This window comes from Salmo salar, unplaced genomic scaffold, assembly GCF_905237065.1.
Source record: "Salmo salar unplaced genomic scaffold, Ssal_v3.1, whole genome shotgun sequence".
Taxonomy (NCBI): Eukaryota; Metazoa; Chordata; class Actinopteri; order Salmoniformes; family Salmonidae; genus Salmo; species Salmo salar.
Window position 1 is genome coordinate 245,001 of NW_025550938.1, and position 19,386 is coordinate 264,386.

General features: G+C 52.5%; 3 non-coding genes and 3 pseudogenes across 3 annotated transcripts; all 6 read left to right on the plus strand.

The window, feature by feature from the left end:
• Positions 1 to 4,289: 4,289 nt before the first annotated feature.
• LOC123740308 (uncharacterized) lies at positions 4,290 to 4,465 on the plus strand (annotated as a pseudogene).
• Positions 4,466 to 5,013: 548 nt separating this feature from the next.
• Positions 5,014 to 5,130, plus strand: LOC123740521 (U5 spliceosomal RNA). Its single transcript, XR_006768405.1, has one exon. It is a non-coding gene; the product is annotated as a U5 spliceosomal RNA (small nuclear RNA).
• A 5,662-nt stretch (positions 5,131 to 10,792) lies between these two features.
• Positions 10,793 to 10,967, plus strand: LOC123740371 (uncharacterized; annotated as a pseudogene).
• A 540-nt stretch (positions 10,968 to 11,507) lies between these two features.
• On the plus strand, positions 11,508 to 11,624 carry LOC123740522 (U5 spliceosomal RNA). The gene has a single exon (XR_006768406.1). It is a non-coding gene; the product is annotated as a U5 spliceosomal RNA (small nuclear RNA).
• A 5,662-nt stretch (positions 11,625 to 17,286) lies between these two features.
• On the plus strand, positions 17,287 to 17,460 carry LOC123740367 (uncharacterized; annotated as a pseudogene).
• Positions 17,461 to 17,979: 519 nt separating this feature from the next.
• Positions 17,980 to 18,096, plus strand: LOC123740524 (U5 spliceosomal RNA). The gene has a single exon (XR_006768407.1). It is a non-coding gene; the product is annotated as a U5 spliceosomal RNA (small nuclear RNA).
• The last annotated feature ends 1,290 nt before the right edge of the window (positions 18,097 to 19,386 follow it).

Genomic DNA, 19,386 nt, shown 5'->3' on the forward strand with positions numbered 1-19,386 from the left:
AAGAAGAGGAGAAAGGAGCGGCAGCAGAAGGAACGGAAGATCGAAAGGAAGGAGAAGGAAGCAAGGGAGTGGAGGAGCGAGAGACTGCAACAATGGAGGGAGAGGTGGTGGAGGGGGTGCCGGTGGCAGGGGCTGTGGAGGGGAGGAGGAGGGAATGGGGGTGAGGGAGTGGGGGGACAGCATGTCGAGCGCCCTCGTTGAAGAGATGAGGGGAATGGTGGAGGAGTTGGCAGGGAAGGGGGGTGTATCCCCTTTACCTCCAACTCCTAGGAAGAAAGTGAAGAAGAGGGGGTGCTCGACAGGCGGTGAAAGGGAGGGGGGTGGATGGGGTTGCCAAGCGAGGGATGGGGGAGGGAAAAGCTTTCTTTGCTGGTTTCCTCAGCCCCTCAACATGTGGTGGAGCGTGACTCCCAGGAAGTGGCTCAGAGCTGGATGTCTGGGGGGGATCTCAACTCCTCTTTGAGGAGATGGGGTCCCCTACTCTAAACCCGGAAATTTACAGGGAGGAAGAAGTTACGGGTGTTGGTGGGGAACCCAGGATGCAGAGCACTCCAAGGCCTAACACCATACCTGCATCCTGGGTTGGGGAGATGGAGGAGGACGGGGGGGGCGTCAGGAGAGCAGAAGACGTCCCCGCCGGAGGAGAAGGAGCAGGGGAGCATCGGGTGAGCCTCCTGTTTTTTTGATTGTTTTGGGGTTTTAATTTTAAGAAGTAATGGTTTTGTGTTGTGTTTTGTAAAAATAATATCTTATGTTAATTTTGTTTAGTTTAAATGTAAGGGGTTTAAGGGATTTTGTTAAAAGGAGGGCGGCTTTTAGTTTTTTAGAGGGGGTTGGTTTTGATGTTTGTTTTTACAGGAGGTTCACCTGAGGGATGGAGGGGATGTCATCAGGTTTAGGAGGGAGTGGGATAAGGGGGAGTCAGTTTGGGGTATAGGTGGGGTGCATTCTACAGGGGTGGGGATTTTGTTTGGGAATAGGGAGGTGAAGGTGGAGGGCACGTTTGTTGTGATGCAAGGGAGGGTTATGGGGGTGGATGTCACTTTTAGGGATAGTAGGTATAGGTTAGTGGTGGTGTATGGGCCACAGGTGGCGGCAGACAGGAGGGAGATGGTGGACTGTCTGACGCCCCTGTGTGTTACAAATAGGCACTTAGTGATAGGGGGGGATTTTAATATAGATTTAGGGTTAGCGGGGGATAGTAGTGCAGGCGCCATCACCGGGCTAATGGCTTGCCATGGTCTGGTTGATGGAGGCCTGCACTCTACTCCGACAATGGCTGGTCCCACATGGCGCAACTCCCGGGGGGTTGCGCGGAGGCTCGACTACATTTTCCTATCTAGGTCTTTGGGTCAGTTGTCTGGGCGGCTGTTGCCTGTGTTCTTCTCAGATCACGACGGGGTGCTCCTGCAGGTGGGGTCGCCAGTCTGCCTCTTCGGTAGGGGGTACTGGAAATTAGATCGGGATGTGCTGGAGGAGCAAGCTTTCGTTGACACCTTTTTTGGTTTCTTTCGGGGCTTGAAGGCCTCCGGTCCATGTGCGAGGGGGTGTTAGAGTGGTGGGATTTAGTTAAGGTAAGGATTAGGGCTTTTATAATAGGATATTGTAAGAGGAAAAAAGGGAGGAAAGGAGGGAGGTGGATCGTATCCAAAGGTTGCTCGAACTCGAGTACGAGGCAGGCAACCTCGGCGGGTCGATTGACTGGGAGAGATCCACTGACCTGAAGGCGCAGCTCAGGGAGCTGCAGGAGCGGAAGGCTCGAGCTTTCCTGGAGCGTGCGCATAATGGCTTTCTAGAACATAATGAGACTTGTTCCGCTATGTTCTTTAAGTCGGTTAGGGGCAGACAGAGTAGGAAGATAATGCATGGGGTGAGGAAAGAAGATGGTAGCATAGTTAGAAAACCGGAGGAAATGGTCAGGGTGACAACTGATCATTTCCGAGGTTTATTTAAAGAGAGGGTAATAGATGTAGAGCAGGGAAATGTGTTTTTAGAACACTTGTCCCGGCGATTGCCGGAGGACATTAGAGATGTGATGGAGGCTCAGATCTCCCTCGAGGAGGTTGAGAGTGCTCTCAGGAGGATGGGAAAAGGGAAGGTGCCTGGGATGGATGGGCTGCCGGCCGAGTTTTACCTCAAGTTTTGGGGTATACTTGGACCAGTGGTCCTCGAAGTCTTGAAGGCCATCCTTGAGACGGGGGTCCCGGGGGATCAATGGCTGTCGGTGTGCTGTCACTTCTTTATAAGAAGGGGGAAGCAACTGACCTGGGCAACTGGAGGCCATTGACCATGCTGTGCGTAGACTATAAGCTCTTAGCAAAGGTCTTAGCGGACCGGTTGCGCACAGCCCTTCCCTACGTCGTCCATGAGGATCAGACGTGTGGGGTAGAGGGACGCTCTATTAGGTGGAACCTACAGTTGATCAGGGACTCCATCGCTTGGGTAGAAGATAGAGGGCTGCCTTTAATGGTAGCAGCGCTTGATCAGGCGAAAGCCTTTGATCGCGTGAATAGATCCTTTCTATTCAGGGTGTTAGGCAGATTAGGATTTGGGGAGAAGTTTATAGGATGGATCCGTACTTTATATGTCGGAGCGGGGTGCCGGGTTAGCGTAAACAGTCACTTAGGTGACGTTTTTGACCTCTCGTCTGGGGTCAGGCAGGGATGCCCGCTCTCGGCTCTCCTCTTCGTTCTGTACATGGAGCCTCTGGGGGCTGCCATTAGGGCAGACACAGGGGTGGAGGGCTTGCTGATCCCTGGAAGTGGCGGTCTCCGTGTCAAGTTGACACAGTACGCCGACGACACCTCCTTGCTGCTTTGCAAGGACTCGTGCCTGACAAGGTCCCTTGCCATTATTGGGGACTTCACCCGAGCGTCGGGGGCGGTTCTTAACCACGCGAAGTCTTCCGTCAAATTTTTCGGAAGATGGAGTGGTAGGACGGATGTGCCCGGAGGGTTATCTCTCTGTAACGGGGCCCTGAGGGTACTCGGGGTCCACTTTGAGACCTCCGGCTCAGCGACGCTGAACTGGAACATGGGCATCGCAGTGGTACAGAGGAAGCTAGCAATGTGGAGGGCTAGGTCTTTGTCCTTTTTAGGCAAGGTCCTGGTTCTCAAGGTGGATGTACTGCCATCTCTTTTGTATTTGGCGTACATCTACCCATTGCCGGCTTGTCTGAGGAGGCCTCTAGTGAGGCTAGTGTTTCAGTTCATGTGGGGTGGCAGGTACGAGTGGGTCGCCAGGGCACGCATGATCTGTCCCATCGGGGAGGGAGGTAGGGGGTACCACATCTCCCCCTCAAGCTGGACGCAATTTTTGTTTCTTTTCTGTTAACGGAGCTTGCTCAGCCGGTACTACACCCGTCCGGTTACCTCCTGCGGGTGTTCTTCTCGTATCAGGCGAGAAGCGTAATGGTGTGGTCTAACACGGGTCCTCGGGCGGAACAGCTGCCGTGGCACTTTGGCCATGCGGCCAAGTGGCTGCGTGCACACCCCGAGGTTGAAGTCGCCCGAGTAGGTTTAGATCACAGGCACCTGTACGAGGAGGTCAGACGGGCAGTAAGTCCGGCACCTGTAGTGGGCATCCCGGCGGCGGTCTGGGAGGGAGTGCAGGCGCGGGGCCTGGACAACAGGCTCAAGGACCTGAATTGGTTGAGCCTCCACAAGTGTTTGCCGGTACGCTCCACCATGTACCGGCATAGCTTGGCGCGATCCCCCACCTGCCCAAGGCTTTCTTGTGGCAGGGAGGAGACTGTGCGCCATGTCTTTTGGGACTGTGCCATTGCCGGAGTAGTATGGGCAAAGGCACGGGTGTTGTTAGGAAGGGTTAGAGGTGATTTTGTATTGACGTGGGCTAGGTTAGAGAGAGGTGTAGGGAGAGCGAGGGGGACGGATAGGGATAGGTTTCTGCTCTGGCTTCTCATGAGCCTCTTTAAGCGAGGGCTGTGGGAAGCCAGGCAGAACATGGTCAAGACAGGGAGAGATTGGGGGGTGGAAGGAATAGTGAGGAGGGTGGAAGGAGATTTGAGGGGGAGGATGAAGAGGGAGGAGACGAAGTGGGGGCAGCACGCTGCCCGGGAGAGATGGAAGGGGGGATTAGGGCTGGGGTTATTTTAGATTAGGGACGGGAAGATAGGGAAAGTTAGTGTTTAGGATGACGGGGAGGGATGATGCTCCCCTGAGTTTTGTTTTGGGGTTTTTTGGTTTGTTTTATAAATTAAAAATACCTTATTATTTGAGTTTGAAGGAATATATGATTTTGTAAAGTATGAATGGTATTGAACGTAATAAATTATTTTTTCTAAAAAAAAAAATCTGTTCTTATCAGTTTAATATCTGATACGTCCCCCATCGGGGGACTACATATTAAATGGATTTTTCGAACAGGGAGTCGGAAATGGGGCTTGCTCCGTCCGCTCCACGCATCGACCCGGTATTGCAGTACCTCCGGGAACGGTGCAACACTTTTCTCCCATTGTCAAGGAAAAAGAAATACACCAAGCTATGTAAAACAGCTAGCAGAAGAAGAGAAGGAATGAAAAAGAAGAATCATCCAAACTGAAACAAGTGCGAAGCCCCCTTCATGGGGGTCCCCGTTTTCCCGCCATTTTACTTAAAAAAAAAAAAAAAAAAAAAAAAACATTGGCCAGGAGAGTGTGTGTGTGTGTGTGTGTGTGTGTGTGTGTGTGTGTGTGTGTGTGTGTGTGTGTGTGTGTGTGTGTTTTGAGCCCCCCAAAAATACAATCACTTCACCAGGATTGTGTGTGTGTGTGTGTTTTTGAGCCCCCCAAAAATACAATCACTTCACCAGGATTGTCTATCTATCTATCTGTCTGTCTGTCTGTCTGTCTGTCTGTCTGTCTGTCTGTCTGTCTGTCTGTCTGTCTGTCTGTCTGTCTGTGACTTTTTACCCACAGCCCTCGAAAACTTGGAAGAGTGGGTTCGGGGACCACCCGCGGGGACCCGGCCTAGAGTGCACCGTGTGTGTCTCGGGCCCCGACCTCTGACTTCCATACGACTCTGGTTTCTCTTCATTACGCACAAGCCTTTCGCCTTTTACTAAAGACTTCCGTGGAGAGGAACACTTACGAGTTCAACGTATTTTTGGAAGGGCTTTGCTTCTGGCAGAGCCCGGTATCTTGTTTCAAGAGAAATTGACAGAGATGACGCCGAGACTTTTTGCTCAGGCGTTTGACTTGAAGCCGGCTGACCGACCGGCGTATTTTTTCCACTCAAAGTAGTCGCTCGGGCAATTGAGTTCAAGCCCGACGATGACTGGTGTATTTGCCGGGCATTGAACAAATAGTCGCACTAGGATTAAAGAGCTAGTGACCTAACGACGCATTAGCGACTTTTAAAAAAAACACACCCGCCTGTCACCAGGGAAGCGTTGGGTGAGGAGGAGCCAACTTTTGCCAAACCGATGAGGTCTGCCGAGGCCCCCGGGGGCCCGGCGGGTGCAGGGGTCAATTTGTGGGTTATCGCTTCTCGGCCTTTTGGCTCAGATCAAGCTTGGTACCGAGGTGCCCCAAAGCCCGCTGAGCCAAAAGGTCGAAGGAAGGCAGGAGGGAGGAAATTTTGTTTTGTTTACTGGAATCGTTTTTTTCAGATATCCTTTATTTTTCATTGGCTTCTTTTAAGAGAGCTTTTTTTTATTCTTGAAAGAATGGAGAAAAATATAAAGAACAGGTCGGTACCGGGAGTAGGTTTGGCAAATACGCTAAGATTTGCATGGAAGGACAAGGAGGTGGAAGAATTCGGGAGAGAAACATTTGGAAGAACAATCCTGATGGGATGCCTAAAGATGTCGGTGAAGGATGTCCTCTGCCTCCAGGGCAACCCAATGGAGAGGGCGTATGACGTGACCTGCTATACAGAGGAGAAGCATGATGAAATCATGAAGAGGGTGAGGGCGTTGGAAGGAGAAAGGCCGATGTGCTTTTATGGAGTAACAAGCCTTGCCAGGAATAATTTCAGGGTGGTGACGGTTACAATGTACAATCCGCATGTAAAGGAGGAAGAAGTGAGGGCCTTTCTGGGGAGGTATATGGACAAGGTCTCCTCAGAGAGGCTCCTCAGGGACTCCCTGGGATTTTGGAATGGGAGGAGAGGATTCCAGGCCCTCCTCAGGGAGGACCCAAAGGGACAGGGTGGCTACCTCCATCCCCCTGCGATGTTCTCCCTGGGGGCTGACAGGGGGACGTTGTTTTATGCACGTCAGCCCCCGTTTTGCAGGCGTTGTATGGCCTACGGTCATATCCTCGCCTCGTGCAGCACAAGAAAGTGCCGAATTTGTGGATCGGTGGAGCACGAGGCGAGGGACTGCGACGAGCCGAAGGCGTGCCACGGGTGTGGCTCGTCAGCGCACCTGTGGCGGGAGTGCCCGGCTCGTCGGAGGTCATACGCGTCTGCAGCTGGGGGGAGCAGGAGCGGGGGATGGGGAAGAAGAGGAGGGGAAGGAAAGCCATCTCAGGACCAGGGCACTGGCCCAGAGCGGAAGGTAGCACGGAAAGAAGAGGAGAAAGGAGCGGCAGCAGAAGGAACGGAAGATCGAAAGGAAGGAGAAGGAAGCAAGGGAGTGGAGGAGCGAGAGACTGCAACAATGGAGGGAGAGGTGGTGGAGGGGGTGCCGGTGGCAGGGGCTGTGGAGGGGGAGGAGGAGGGAATGGGGGTGAGGGAGTGGGGGGACAGCATGTCGAGCGCCCTCGTTGAAGAGATGAGGGGAATGGTGGAGGAGTTGGCGGGGAAGGGGGTGTATCCCCTTTACCTCCAACTCCTAGGAAGAAAGTGAAGAAGAGGGGGTGCTCGACAGGCGGTGAAAGGGAGGGGGGTGGATGGGGTTGCCAAGCGAGGGATGGGGGAGGGAAAAGTTTCTTTGCTGGTTTCCTCAGCCCCTCAACATGTGGTGGAGCGTGACTCCCAGGAAGTGGCTCAGAGCTGGATGTCTGGGGGGGGATCTCAACTCCTCTTTGAGGAGATGGGGTCCCCCTACTCTAAACCCGGAAATTTACAGGGAGGAAGAAGTTACGGGTGTTGGTGGGGAACCCAGGATGCAGAGCACTCCAAGGCCTAACACCATACCTGCATCCTGGGTTGGGGAGATGGAGGAGGACGGGGGGGCGTCAGGAGAGCAGAAGACGTCCCCGCCGGAGGAGAAGGAGCAGGGGAGCATCGGGTGAGCCTCCTGTTTTTTTGATTGTTTTGGGGTTTTAATTTTAGAAGTAATGGTTTTGTGTTGTGTTTTGTAAAAATAATATCTTATGTTAATTTTGTTTAGTTTAAATGTAAGGGGTTTAAGGGATTATGTTAAAAGGAGGGCGGCTTTTAGTTTTTTAGAGGGGGTTGGTTTTGATGTTTGTTTTTTACAGGAGGTTCACCTGAGGGATGGAGGGGATGTCATCAGGTTTAGGAGGGAGTGGGATAAGGGGGAGTCAGTTTGGGGTATAGGTGGGGTGCACTCTACAGGGGTGGGGATTTTGTTTGGGAATAGGGAGGTGAAGGTGGAGGGCACGTTTGTTGTGATGCAAGGGGAGGGTTATGGGGGTGGATGTCACTTTTAGGGATAGTAGGTATAGGTTAGTGGTGGTGTATGGGCCACAGGTGGCGGCAGACAGGAGGGAGATGGTGGACTGTCTGGCGCCCCTGTGTGTTACAAATAGGCACTTGGTGATAGGGGGGGATTTTAATATAGATTTAGGGTTAGCGGGGATAGTAGTGCAGGCGCCATCACCGGGCTAATGGCTTGCCATGGTCTGGTTGATGGAGGCCTGCACTCTACTCCGACAATGGCTGGTCCCACATGGCGCAACTCCCGGGGGGTTGCGCGGAGGCTCGACTATATTTTCCTATCTAGGTCTTTGGGTCAGTTGTCTGGGCGGCTGTTGCCTGTGTTCTTCTCAGATCACGACGGGGTGCTCCTGCAGGTGGGGTCGCCAGTCTGCCTCTTCGGTAGGGGGGTACTGGAAATTAGATCGGGATGTGCTGGAGGAGCAAGCTTTCGTTGACACCTTTTTGGTTTCTTTCGGGGCTTGAAGGCCTCCGGTCCATGTGCGAGGGGGTGTTAGAGTGGTGGGATTTAGTTAAGGTAAGGATTAGGGCTTTTATAATAGGATATTGTAAGAGGAAAAAAGGGAGGAAAGGAGGGAGGTGGATCGTATCCAAAGGTTGCTCGAACTCGAGTACGAGGCAGGCAACCTCGGCGGGTCGATTGACTGGGAGAGATCCACTGACCTGAAGGCGCAGCTCAGGGAGCTGCAGGAGCGGAAGGCTCGAGCTTTCCTGGAGCGTGCGCATAATGGCTTTCTAGAACATAATGAGACTTGTTCCGCTATGTTCTTTAAGTCGGTTAGGGGCAGACAGAGTAGGAAGATAATGCATGGGGTGAGGAAAGAAGATGGTAGCATAGTTAGAAAACCGGAGGAAATGGTCAGGGTGACAACTGATCATTTCCGAGGTTTATTTAAAGAGAGGGTAATAGATGTAGAGCAGGGAAATGTGTTTTTAGAACACTTGTCCCGGCGATTGCCGGAGGACATTAGAGATGTGATGGAGGCTCAGATCTCCCTCGAGGAGGTTGAGAGCGCTCTCAGGAGGATGGGAAAAGGGAAGGTGCCTGGGATGGATGGGTTGCCGGCCGAGTTTTACCTCAAGTTTTGGGGTATACTTGGACCAGTGGTCCTCGAAGTCTTGAAGGCCATCCTTGAGACGGGGGTCCCGGGGGGATCAATGGCTGTCGGTGTGCTGTCACTTCTTTATAAGAAGGGGGAAGCAACTGACCTGGGCAACTGGAGGCCATTGACCATGCTGTGTGTAGACTATAAGCTCTTAGCAAAGGTCTTAGCAGACCGGTTGCGCACAGCCCTTCCCTACGTCGTCCACGAGGATCAGACGTGTGGGGTAGAGGGACGCTCTATTAGGTGGAACCTACAGTTGATCAGGGACTCCATCGCTTGGGTAGAAGATAGAGGGCTGCCTTTAATGGTAGCAGCGCTTGATCAGGCGAAAGCCTTTGATCGCGTGAATAGATCCTTTCTATTCAGGGTGTTAGGCAGATTAGGATTTGGGGAGAAGTTTATAGGATGGATCCGTACTTTATATGTCGGAGCGGGGTGCCGGGTTAGCGTTAACAGTCACTTAGGTGACGTTTTTGACCTCTCGTCTGGGGTCAGGCAGGGATGCCCGCTCTCGGCTCTCCTCTTCGTTCTGTACATGGAGCCTCTGGGGGCTGCCATTAGGGCAGACACAGGGGTGGAGGGCTTGCTGATCCCTGGAAGTGGCGGTCTCCGTGTCAAGTTGACACAGTACGCCGACGACACCTCCTTGCTGCTTTGCAAGGACTCGTGCTTGACAAGGTCCCTTGCCATTATTGGGGACTTCACCCGAGCGTCGGGGGCGGTTCTGAACCACGCGAAGTCTTCCGTCAAATTTTTCGGAAGATGGAGTGGTAGGACGGATGTGCCCGGAGGGTTATCTCTCTGTAACGGGGCCCTGAGGGTTCTCGGGGTCCACTTTGAGACCTCCGGCTCAGCGACGCTGAACTGGAACATGGGCATCGCAGTGGTACAGAGGAAGCTAGCGATGTGGAGGGCTAGGTCTTTGTCCTTTTTAGGCAAGGTCCTGGTTCTCAAGGTGGATGTACTGCCATCTCTTTTGTATTTGGCGTACATCTACCCATTGCCGGCTTGTCTGAGGAGGCCTCTAGTGAGGCTAGTGTTTCAGTTCATGTGGGGTGGCAGGTACGAGTGGGTCGCCAGGGCACGCATGATCTGTCCCATCGGGGAGGGAGGTAGGGGGTACCACATCTCCCCCTCAAGCTGGACGCAATTTTTGTTTCTTTTCTGTTAACGGAGCTTGCTCAGCCGGTACTACACCCGTCCGGTTACCTCCTGCGGGTGTTCTTCTCGTATCAGGCGAGAAGCGTAATGGTGTGGTCTAACACGGGTCCTCGGGCGGAACAGCTGCCGTGGCACTTTGGCCATGCGGCCAAGTGGCTGCGTGCACACCCGAGGTTGAAGTTGCCCGAGTAGGTTTAGATCACAGGCACCTGTACGAGGAGGTTAGACGGGCAGTAAGTCCGGCACCTGTAGTGGGCATCCCGGCGGCGGTCTGGGAGGGAGTGCAGGCGCGGGGCCTGGACAACAGGCTCAAGGACCTGAATTGGTTGAGCCTCCACAAGTGTTTGCCGGTACGCTCCACCATGTACCGGCATAGCTTGGCGCGATCCCCCACCTGTCCAAGACTTTCTTGTGGCAGGGAGGAGACTGTGCGCCATGTCTTTTGGGACTGTGCCATTGCCGGAGTAGTATGGGCAAAGGCACGGGTGTTGTTAGGAAGGGTTAGAGGTGATTTTGTATTGACGTGGGCTAGGTTAGAGAGAGGTGTAGGGAGAGCGAGGGGGACGGATAGGGATAGAGTTTCTGCTCTGGCTTCTCATGAGCCTCTTTAAGCGAGGGCTGTGGGAAGCCAGGCAGAACATGGTCAAGACAGGGAGAGATTGGGGGTGGAAGGAATAGTGAGGAGGGTGGAAGGAGATTTGAGGGGAGGATGAAGAGGGAGGAGACGAAGTGGGGGCAGCACGCTGCCCGGGAGAGATGGAAGGGGGATTAGGGCTGGGGTTATTTTAGATTAGGGACGGGAAGATAGGGAAAGTTAGTGTTTAGGATGACGGGGAGGGATGATGCTCCCCTGAGTTTTGTTTTGGGGTTTTTTGGTTTGTTTTATAAATTAAAATACCATTATTTGAGTTTGAAGGAATATATGATTTTGTAAAGAATGAATGGTATTGAACGTAATAAATTATTTTTCTAAAAAAAAAAAATCTGTTCTTATCAGTTTAATATCTGATACGTCCCCCATCGGGGGACTACATATTAAATGGATTTTTCGAACAGGGAGTCGGAAATGGGGCTTGCTCCGTCCGCTCCACGCATCGACCGGTATTGCAGTACCTCCGGGAACGGTGCAACACTTTTCTCCCATTGTCAAGGAAAAGAAATACACCAAGCTATGTAAAACAGCTAGCAGAAGAAGAGAAGGAATGAAAAAGAAGAATCATCCAAACTGAAACAAGTGCGAAGCCCCCTTCATGGGGGTCCCCGTTTTCCCGCCATTTTACTTAAAAAAAAAAAAAAAAAAAAAAACATTGGCCAGGAGAGTGTGTGTGTGTGTGTGTGTGTGTGTGTGTGTGTGTGTGTGTGTGTGTGTGTGTGTGTGTGTGTGTGTGTTTTGAGCCCCCCAAAAAATACAATCACTTCACCAGGATTGTGTGTGTGTGTGTGTTTTGAGCCCCCCAAAAATACAATCACTTCACCAGGATTGTCTTCTATCTACATCTGTCTGTCTGTCTGTCTGTCTGTCTGTCTGTCTGTCTGTCTGTCTGTCTGTCTGTCTGTCTGTGACTTTTTACCCACAGCCCTCGAAAACTTGGAAGAGTGGGTTCGGGGACCACCAGCGGGGACCCGGCCTAGAGTGCACCGTGTGTGTCTCGGGCCCCGACCTCTGACTTCCATACGACTCTGGTTTCTCTTCATTACGCACAAGCCTTTCGCCTTTTACTAAAGACTTCCGTGGAGAGGAACACTTACGAGTTCAACGTATTTTTGGAAGGGCTTTGCTTCTGGCAGAGCCCGGTATCTTGTTTCAAGAGAAATTGACAGAGATGACGCCGAGACTTTTTGCTCAGGCGTTTGACTTGAAGCCGGCTGACCGACCGGCGTATTTTTTCCACTCAAAGTAGTCGCTCGGGCAATTGAGTTCAAGCCCGACGATGACTGGTGTATTTGCCGGGCATTGAACAAATAGTCGCACTAGGATTAAAGAGCTAGTGACCTAACGACGCATTAGCGACTTTTAAAAAAACACACCCGCCTGTCACCAGGGAAGCGTTGGGTGAGGAGGAGCCAACTTTTGCCAAACCGATGAGGTCTGCCGAGGCCCCGGGGAGCCGGCGGGTGCAAGGGGTCAATTTGTGGGTTATCGCTTCTCGGCCTTTTGGCTCAGATCAAGCTTGGTACCGAGGTGCCCCAAAGCCCGCTGAGCCAAAAGGTCGAAGGAAGGCAGGAGGGAGGAAATTTTGTTTTGTTTACTGGAATCGTTTTTTCAGATATCCTTTATTTTTCATTGGCTTCTTTTAAGAGAGCTTTTTTTATTCTTGAAAGAATGGAGAAAAATATAAAGAACAGGTCGGTACCGGGAGTAGGTTTGGCAAATACGCTAAGATTTGCATGGAAGGACCAGGAGGTGGAAGAATTCGGGAGAGAAACATTTGGAAGAACAATCCTGATGGGATGCCTAAAGATGTCGGTGAAGGATGTCCTCTGCCTCCAGGGCAACCCAATGGAGAGGGCGTATGACGTGACCTGCTATACAGAGGAGAAGCATGATGAAATCATGAAGAGGGTGAGGGCGTTGGAAGGAGAAAGGCCGATGTGCTTTTATGGAGTAACAAGCCTTGCCAGGAATAATTTCAGGGTGGTGACGGTTACAATGTACAATCCGCATGTAAAGGAGGAAGAAGTGAGGGCCTTTCTGGGGAGGTATATGGACAAGGTCTCCTCAGAGAGGCTCCTCAGGGACTCCCTGGGATTTTGGAATGGGAGGAGAGGATTCCAGGCCCTCCTCAGGGGAGGACCCAAAGGGACAGGGTGGCTACCTCCATCCCCCTGCGATGTTCTCCCTGGGGGCTGACAGGGGACGTTGTTTTATGCACGTCAGCCCCCGTTTTGCAGGCGTTGTATGGCCTACGGTCATATCCTCGCCTCGTGCAGCACAAGAAAGTGCCGAATTTGTGGATCGGTGGAGCACGAGGCGAGGGACTGCGACGAGCCGAAGGCGTGCCACGGGTGTGGCTCGTCAGCGCACCTGTGGCGGGAGTGCCCGGCTCGTCGGAGGTCATACGCGTCTGCAGCTGGGGGGGGAGCAGGAGCGGGGGATGGGGGAAGAAGAGGAGGGGAAGGAAAGCCATCTCAGGACCAGGGCACTGGCCCAGAGCGGAAGGTAGCACGGAAAGAAGAGGAGAAAGGAGCGGCAGCAGAAGGAACGGAAGATCGAAAGGAAGGAGAAGGAAGCAAGGGAGTGGAGGAGCGAGAGACTGCAACAATGGAGGGAGAGGTGGTGGAGGGGTGCCGGTGGCAGGGGCTGTGGAGGGGGAGGAGGAGGGAATGGGGGTGAGGGAGTGGGGGGACAGCATGTCGAGCGCCCTCGTTGAAGAGATGAGAGGAATGGTGGAGGAGTTGGCAGGGAAGGGGGTGTATCCCCTTTACCTCCAACTCCTAGGAAGAAAGTGAAGAAGAGGGGGTGCTCGACAGGCGGTGAAAGGGAGGGGGGGTGGATGGGGTTGCCAAGCGAGGGATGGGGGGAGGGAAAAGTTTCTTTGCTGGTTTCCTCAGCCCCTCAACATGTGGTGGAGCGTGACTCCCAGGAAGTGGCTCAGAGCTGGATGTCTGGGGGGGATCTCAACTCCTCTTTGAGGAGATGGGGTCCCCTACTCTAAACCCGGAAATTTACAGGGAGGAAGAAGTTACGGGTGTTGGTGGGGAACCCAGGATGCAGAGCACTCCAAGGCCTAACACCATACCTGCATCCTGGGTTGGGGAGATGGAGGAGGACGGGGGGCGTCAGGAGAGCAGAAGACGTCCCCGCCGGAGGAGAAGGAGCAGGGGAGCATCGGGTGAGCCTCCTGTTTTTTGATTGTTTTGGGGTTTTAATTTTAAAGAAGTAATGGTTTTGTGTTGTGTTTTGTAAAAATAATATCTTATGTTAATTTTGTTTAGTTTAAATGTAAGGGGTTTAAGGGATTATGTTAAAAGGAGGGCGGCTTTTAGTTTTTTAGAGGGGGTTGGTTTTGATGTTTGTTTTTTACAGGAGGTTCACCTGAGGGATGGAGGGGATGTCATCAGGTTTAGGAGGGAGTGGGATAAGGGGGAGTCAGTTTGGGGTATAGGTGGGGTGCATTCTACAGGGGTGGGGATTTTGTTTGGGAATAGGGAGGTGAAGGTGGAGGGCACGTTTGTTGTGATGCAAGGGAGGGTTATGGGGGTGGATGTCACTTTTAGGGATAGTAGGTATAGGTTAGTGGTGGTGTATGGGCCACAGGTGGCGGCAGACAGGAGGGAGATGGTGGACTGTCTGACGCCCCTGTGTGTTACAAATAGGCACTTAGTGATAGGGGGGGATTTTAATATAGATTTAGGGTTAGCGGGGGATAGTAGTGCAGGCGCCATCACCGGGCTAATGGCTTGCCATGGTCTGGTTGATGGAGGCCTGCACTCTACTCCGACAATGGCTGGTCCCACATGGCGCAACTCCCGGGGGGTTGCGCGGAGGCTCGACTACATTTTCCTATCTAGGTCTTTGGGTCAGTTGTCTGGGCGGCTGTTGCCTGTGTTCTTCTCAGATCACGACGGGGTGCTCCTGCAGGTGGGGTCGCCAGTCTGCCTCTTCGGTAGGGGGTACTGGAAATTAGATCGGGATGTGCTGGAGGAGCAAGCTTTCGTTGACACCTTTTTTGGTTTCTTTCGGGGGCTTGAAGGCCTCCGGTCCATGTGCGAGGGGGTGTTAGAGTGGTGGGATTTAGTTAAGGTAAGGATTAGGGCTTTTATAATAGGATATTGTAAGAGGAAAAAAGGGAGGAAAGGAGGGAGGTGGATCGTATCCAAAGGTTGCTCGAACTCGAGTACGAGGCAGGCAACCTCGGCGGGTCGATTGACTGGGAGAGATCCACTGACCTGAAGGCGCAGCTCAGGGAGCTGCAGGAGCGGAAGGCTCGAGCTTTCCTGGAGCGTGCGCATAATGGCTTTCTAGAACATAATGAGACTTGTTCCGCTATGTTCTTTAAGTCGGTTAGGGGCAGACAGAGTAGGAAGATAATGCATGGGGTGAGGAAAGAAGATGGTAGCATAGTTAGAAAACCGGAGGAAATGGTCAGGGTGACAACTGATCATTTCCGAGGTTTATTTAAAGAGAGGGTAATAGATGTAGAGCAGGGAAATGTGTTTTTAGAACACTTGTCCCGGCGATTGCCGGAGGACATTAGAGATGTGATGGAGGCTCAGATCTCCCTCGAGGAGGTTGAGAGTGCTCTCAGGAGGATGGGAAAAGGGAAGGTGCCTGGGATGGATGGGTTGCCGGCCGAGTTTTACCTCAAGTTTTGGGGTATACTTGGACCAGTGGTCCTCGAAGTCTTGAAGGCCATCCTTGAGACGGGGGTCCCGGGGGGATCAATGGCTGTCGGTGTGCTGTCACTTCTTTATAAGAAGGGGGAAGCAACTGACCTGGGCAACTGGAGGCCATTGACCATGCTGTGTGTAGACTATAAGCTCTTAGCAAAGGTCTTAGCAGACCGGTTGCGCACAGCCCTTCCCTACGTCGTCCACGAGGATCAGACGTGTGGGGTAGAGGGACGCTCTATTAGGTGGAACCTTCAGTTGATCAGGGACTCCATCGCTTGGGTAGAAGATAGAGGGCTGCCTTTAATGGTAGCAGCGCTTGATCAGGCGAAAGCCTTTGATCGCGTGAATAGATCCTTTCTATTCAGGGTGTTAGGCAGATTAGGATTTGGGGAGAAGTTTATAGGATGGATCCGTACTTTATATGTCGGAGCGGGGTGCCGGGTTAGCGTTAACAGTCACTTAGGTGACGTTTTTGACCTCTCGTCTGGGGTCAGGCAGGGATGCCCGCTCTCGGCTCTCCTTTTCGTTCTGTACATGGAGCCTCTGGGGGCTGCCATTAGGGCAGACACAGGGGTGGAGGGCTTGCTGATCCCTGGAAGTGGCGGTCTCCGTGTCAAGTTGACACAGTACGCCCGACGACACCTCCTTGCTGCTTTGCAAGGACTCGTGCTTGACAAGGTCCCTTGCCATTATTGGGGACTTCACCCGAGCGTCGGGGCGGTTCTGAACCACGCGAAGTCTTCCGTCAAATTTTTCGGAAGATGGAGTGGTAGGACGGATGTGCCCGGAGGGTTATCTCTCTGTAACGGGGCCCTGAGGGTTCTCGGGGTCCACTTTGAGACCTCCGGCTCAGCGACGCTGAACTGGAACATGGGCATCGCAGTGGTACAGAGGAAGCTAGCAATGTGGAGGGCTAGGTCTTTGTCCTTTTTAGGCAAGGTCCTGGTTCTCAAGGTGGATGTACTGCCATCTCTTTTGTATTTGGCGTACATCTACCCATTGCCGGCTTGTCTGAGGAGGCCTCTAGTGAGGCTAGTGTTTCAGTTCATGTGGGGTGGCAGGTACGAGTGGGTCGCCAGGGCACGCATGATCTGTCCCATCGGGGAGGGAGGTAGGGGGTACCACATCTCCCCCTCAAGCTGGACGCAATTTTTGTTTCTTTTCTGTTAACGGAGCTTGCTCAGCCGGTACTACACCCGTCCGGTTACCTCCTGCGGGTGTTCTTCTCGTATCAGGCGAGAAGCGTAATGGTGTGGTCTAACACGGGTCCTCGGGCGGAACAGCTGCCGTGGCACTTTGGCCATGCGGCCAAGTGGCTGCGTGCACACCCCGAGGTTGAAGTCGCCCGAGTAGGTTTAGATCACAGGCACCTGTACGAGGAGGTCAGACGGGCAGTAAGTCCGGCACCTGTAGTGGGCATCCCGGCGGCGGTCTGGGAGGGAGTGCAGGCGCGGGGCCTGGACAACAGGCTCAAGGACCTGAATTGGTTGAGCCTCCACAAGTGTTTGCCGGTACGCTCCACCATGTACCGGCATAGCTTGGCGCGATCCCCCACCTGTCCAAGACTTTCTTGTGGCAGGGAGGAGACTGTGCGCCATGTCTTTTGGGACTGTGCCATTGCCGGAGTAGTATGGGCAAAGGCACGGGTGTTGTTAGGAAGGGTTAGAGGTGATTTTGTATTGACGTGGGCTAGGTTAGAGAGAGGTGTAGGGAGAGCGAGGGGGACGGATAGGGATAGGTTTCTGCTCTGGCTTCTCATGAGCCTCTTTAAGCGAGGGCTGTGGGAAGCCAGGCAGAACATGGTCAAGACAGGGAGAGATTGGGGGTGGAAGGAATAGTGAGGAGGGTGGAAGGAGATTTGAGGGGAGGATGAAGAGGGAGGAGACGAAGTGGGGGCAGCACGCTGCCCGGGAGAGATGGAAGGGGGATTAGGGCTGGGGTTATTTTAGATTAGGGACGGGAAGATAGGGAAAGTTAGTGTTTAGGATGACGGGGAGGGATGATGCTCCCCTGAGTTTTGTTTTGGGGTTTTTTGGTTTGTTTTATAAATTAAAATACCATTATTTGAGTTTGAAGGAATATATGATTTTGTAAAGAATGAATGGTATTGAACGTAATAAATTATTTTTCTAAAAAAAAAAATCTGTTCTTATCAGTTTAATATCTGATACGTCCCCATCGGGGGACTACATATTAAATGGATTTTTCGAACAGGGAGTCGGAAATGGGGCTTGCTCCGTCCGCTCCACGCATCGACCCGGTATTGCAGTACCTCCGGGAACGGTGCAACACTTTTCTCCCATTGTCAAGGAAAAAGAAATACACCAAGCTATGTAAAACAGCTAGCAGAAGAAGAGAAGGAATGAAAAAGAAGAATCATCCAAACTGAAACAAGTGCGAAGCCCCCTTCATGGGGGTCCCCGTTTTCCCGCCATTTTACTTAAAAAAAAAAAAAAAAAAAAACATTGGCCAGGAGAGTGTGTGTGTGTGTGTGTGTGTGTGTGTGTGTGTGTGTGTGTGTGTGTGTGTGTTTGAGCCCCCCAAAAATACAATCACTTCACCAGGATTGTGTGTGTGTGTGTGTTTTGAGCCCCCAAAAATACAATCACTTCACCAGGATTGTCTATCTATCTATCTGTCTGTCTGTCTGTCTGTCTGTCTGTCTGTCTGTCTGTCTGTCTGTCTGTCTGTCTGTCTGTGACTTTTTACCCACAGCCCTCGAAAACTTGGAAGAGTGGGTTCGGGGACCACCCGCGGGGACCCGGCCTAGAGTGCACCGTGTGTGTCTCGGGCCCCGACCTCTGACTTCCATACGACTCTGGTTTCTCTTCATTACGCACAAGCCTTTCGCCTTTTACTAAAGACTTCCGTGGAGAGGAACACTTACGAGTTCAACGTATTTTTGGAAGGGCTTTGCTTCTGGCAGAGCCCGGTATCTTGTTTCAAGAGAAATTGACAGAGATGACGCCGAGACTTTTTGCTCAGGCGTTTGACTTGAAGCCGGCTGACCGACCGGCGTATTTTTCCACTCAAAGTAGTCGCTCGGGCAATTGAGTTCAAGCCCGACGATGACTGGTGTATTTGCCGGGCATTGAACAAATAGTCGCACTAGGATTAAAGAGCTAGTGACCTAACGACGCATTAGCGACTTTTAAAAAAACACACCCGCCTGTCACCAGGGAAGCGTTGGGTGAGGAGGAGCCAACTTTTGCCAAACCGATGAGGTCTGCCGAGGCCCCGGGGGCCGAGCGGGTGCAGGGGTCAATTTGTGGGTTATCGCTTCTCGGCCTTTTGGCTCAGATCAAGCTCGGTACTGCGGTGCCTCAAAGCTCGCTGAGTTAAAAGCCGATGGCCGGAGGGCGGTGAGAGAGTTTTAGATTTTTGGCGGGAAAAATCTAAACAAATTTAAAATACAGCCATACCGAAATGGCGGGTAGCGGGAACACAGGGTCGGTTCCGAGGGCCGGACTAAAGAACACAGTAAGATTTGCATGGAAGCAAGAAGGAGAAGTAAGGATGCCGAGGGACACCTTTGCGAGGACCGTGTTGATGGGGGCGCTATCTCTGAAAGTCCCAGATGTGATGTGCCTGCAGGGGAACTCAATGGAGGAGGCATACGATGTAACTTTCTACACGGAAAGTAAGAGTGATGAAGTAATGGAGAAGGTAAAGGAGGCAAAGGGGGAGAGACCTCTGTCCTTTTTCAACATCGTGTGCCTGGCAAGAAGGAATTTTAGAACAATAAATATACATATGTATAATCCACACGTGACGGATATGGCAGTGGCAGCCTTTTTGGGTCGCTACTGCGAGGTAACATCGGGAGCCAGATATGTAAAGGACTCGCTGGGCTTCTGGAACGGCCGCCGCCAATTCCAGGTGCTCCTAAGGGAAGATCCGGGGGGGTTTGAGGGCTTTTGCATCCCCCCTGCGGTGTTTTCTTTAGGGTCGGACAGAGGCATGCTGTTCTATGCTCGTCAGCCACCTTTCTGCAGGAAATGCAGGGAGTACGGGCATGGAACAGCTTCATGTGGGCTGGTAAAATGCAGGTTTTGCATGTCGGAGGAACATGAGGCCAAAAATTGTACGGCACCAAAAGAATGTCATGGGTGTGGCAGTAAGCAGCACCTGTTTCGAGAGTGCCCGGCGAGGCAACAAACATACGCGGCAGCGGCTGCTGGGGGAAGGATGGCCGGAGGAAAGGGCGTGGAGGAGAAGAG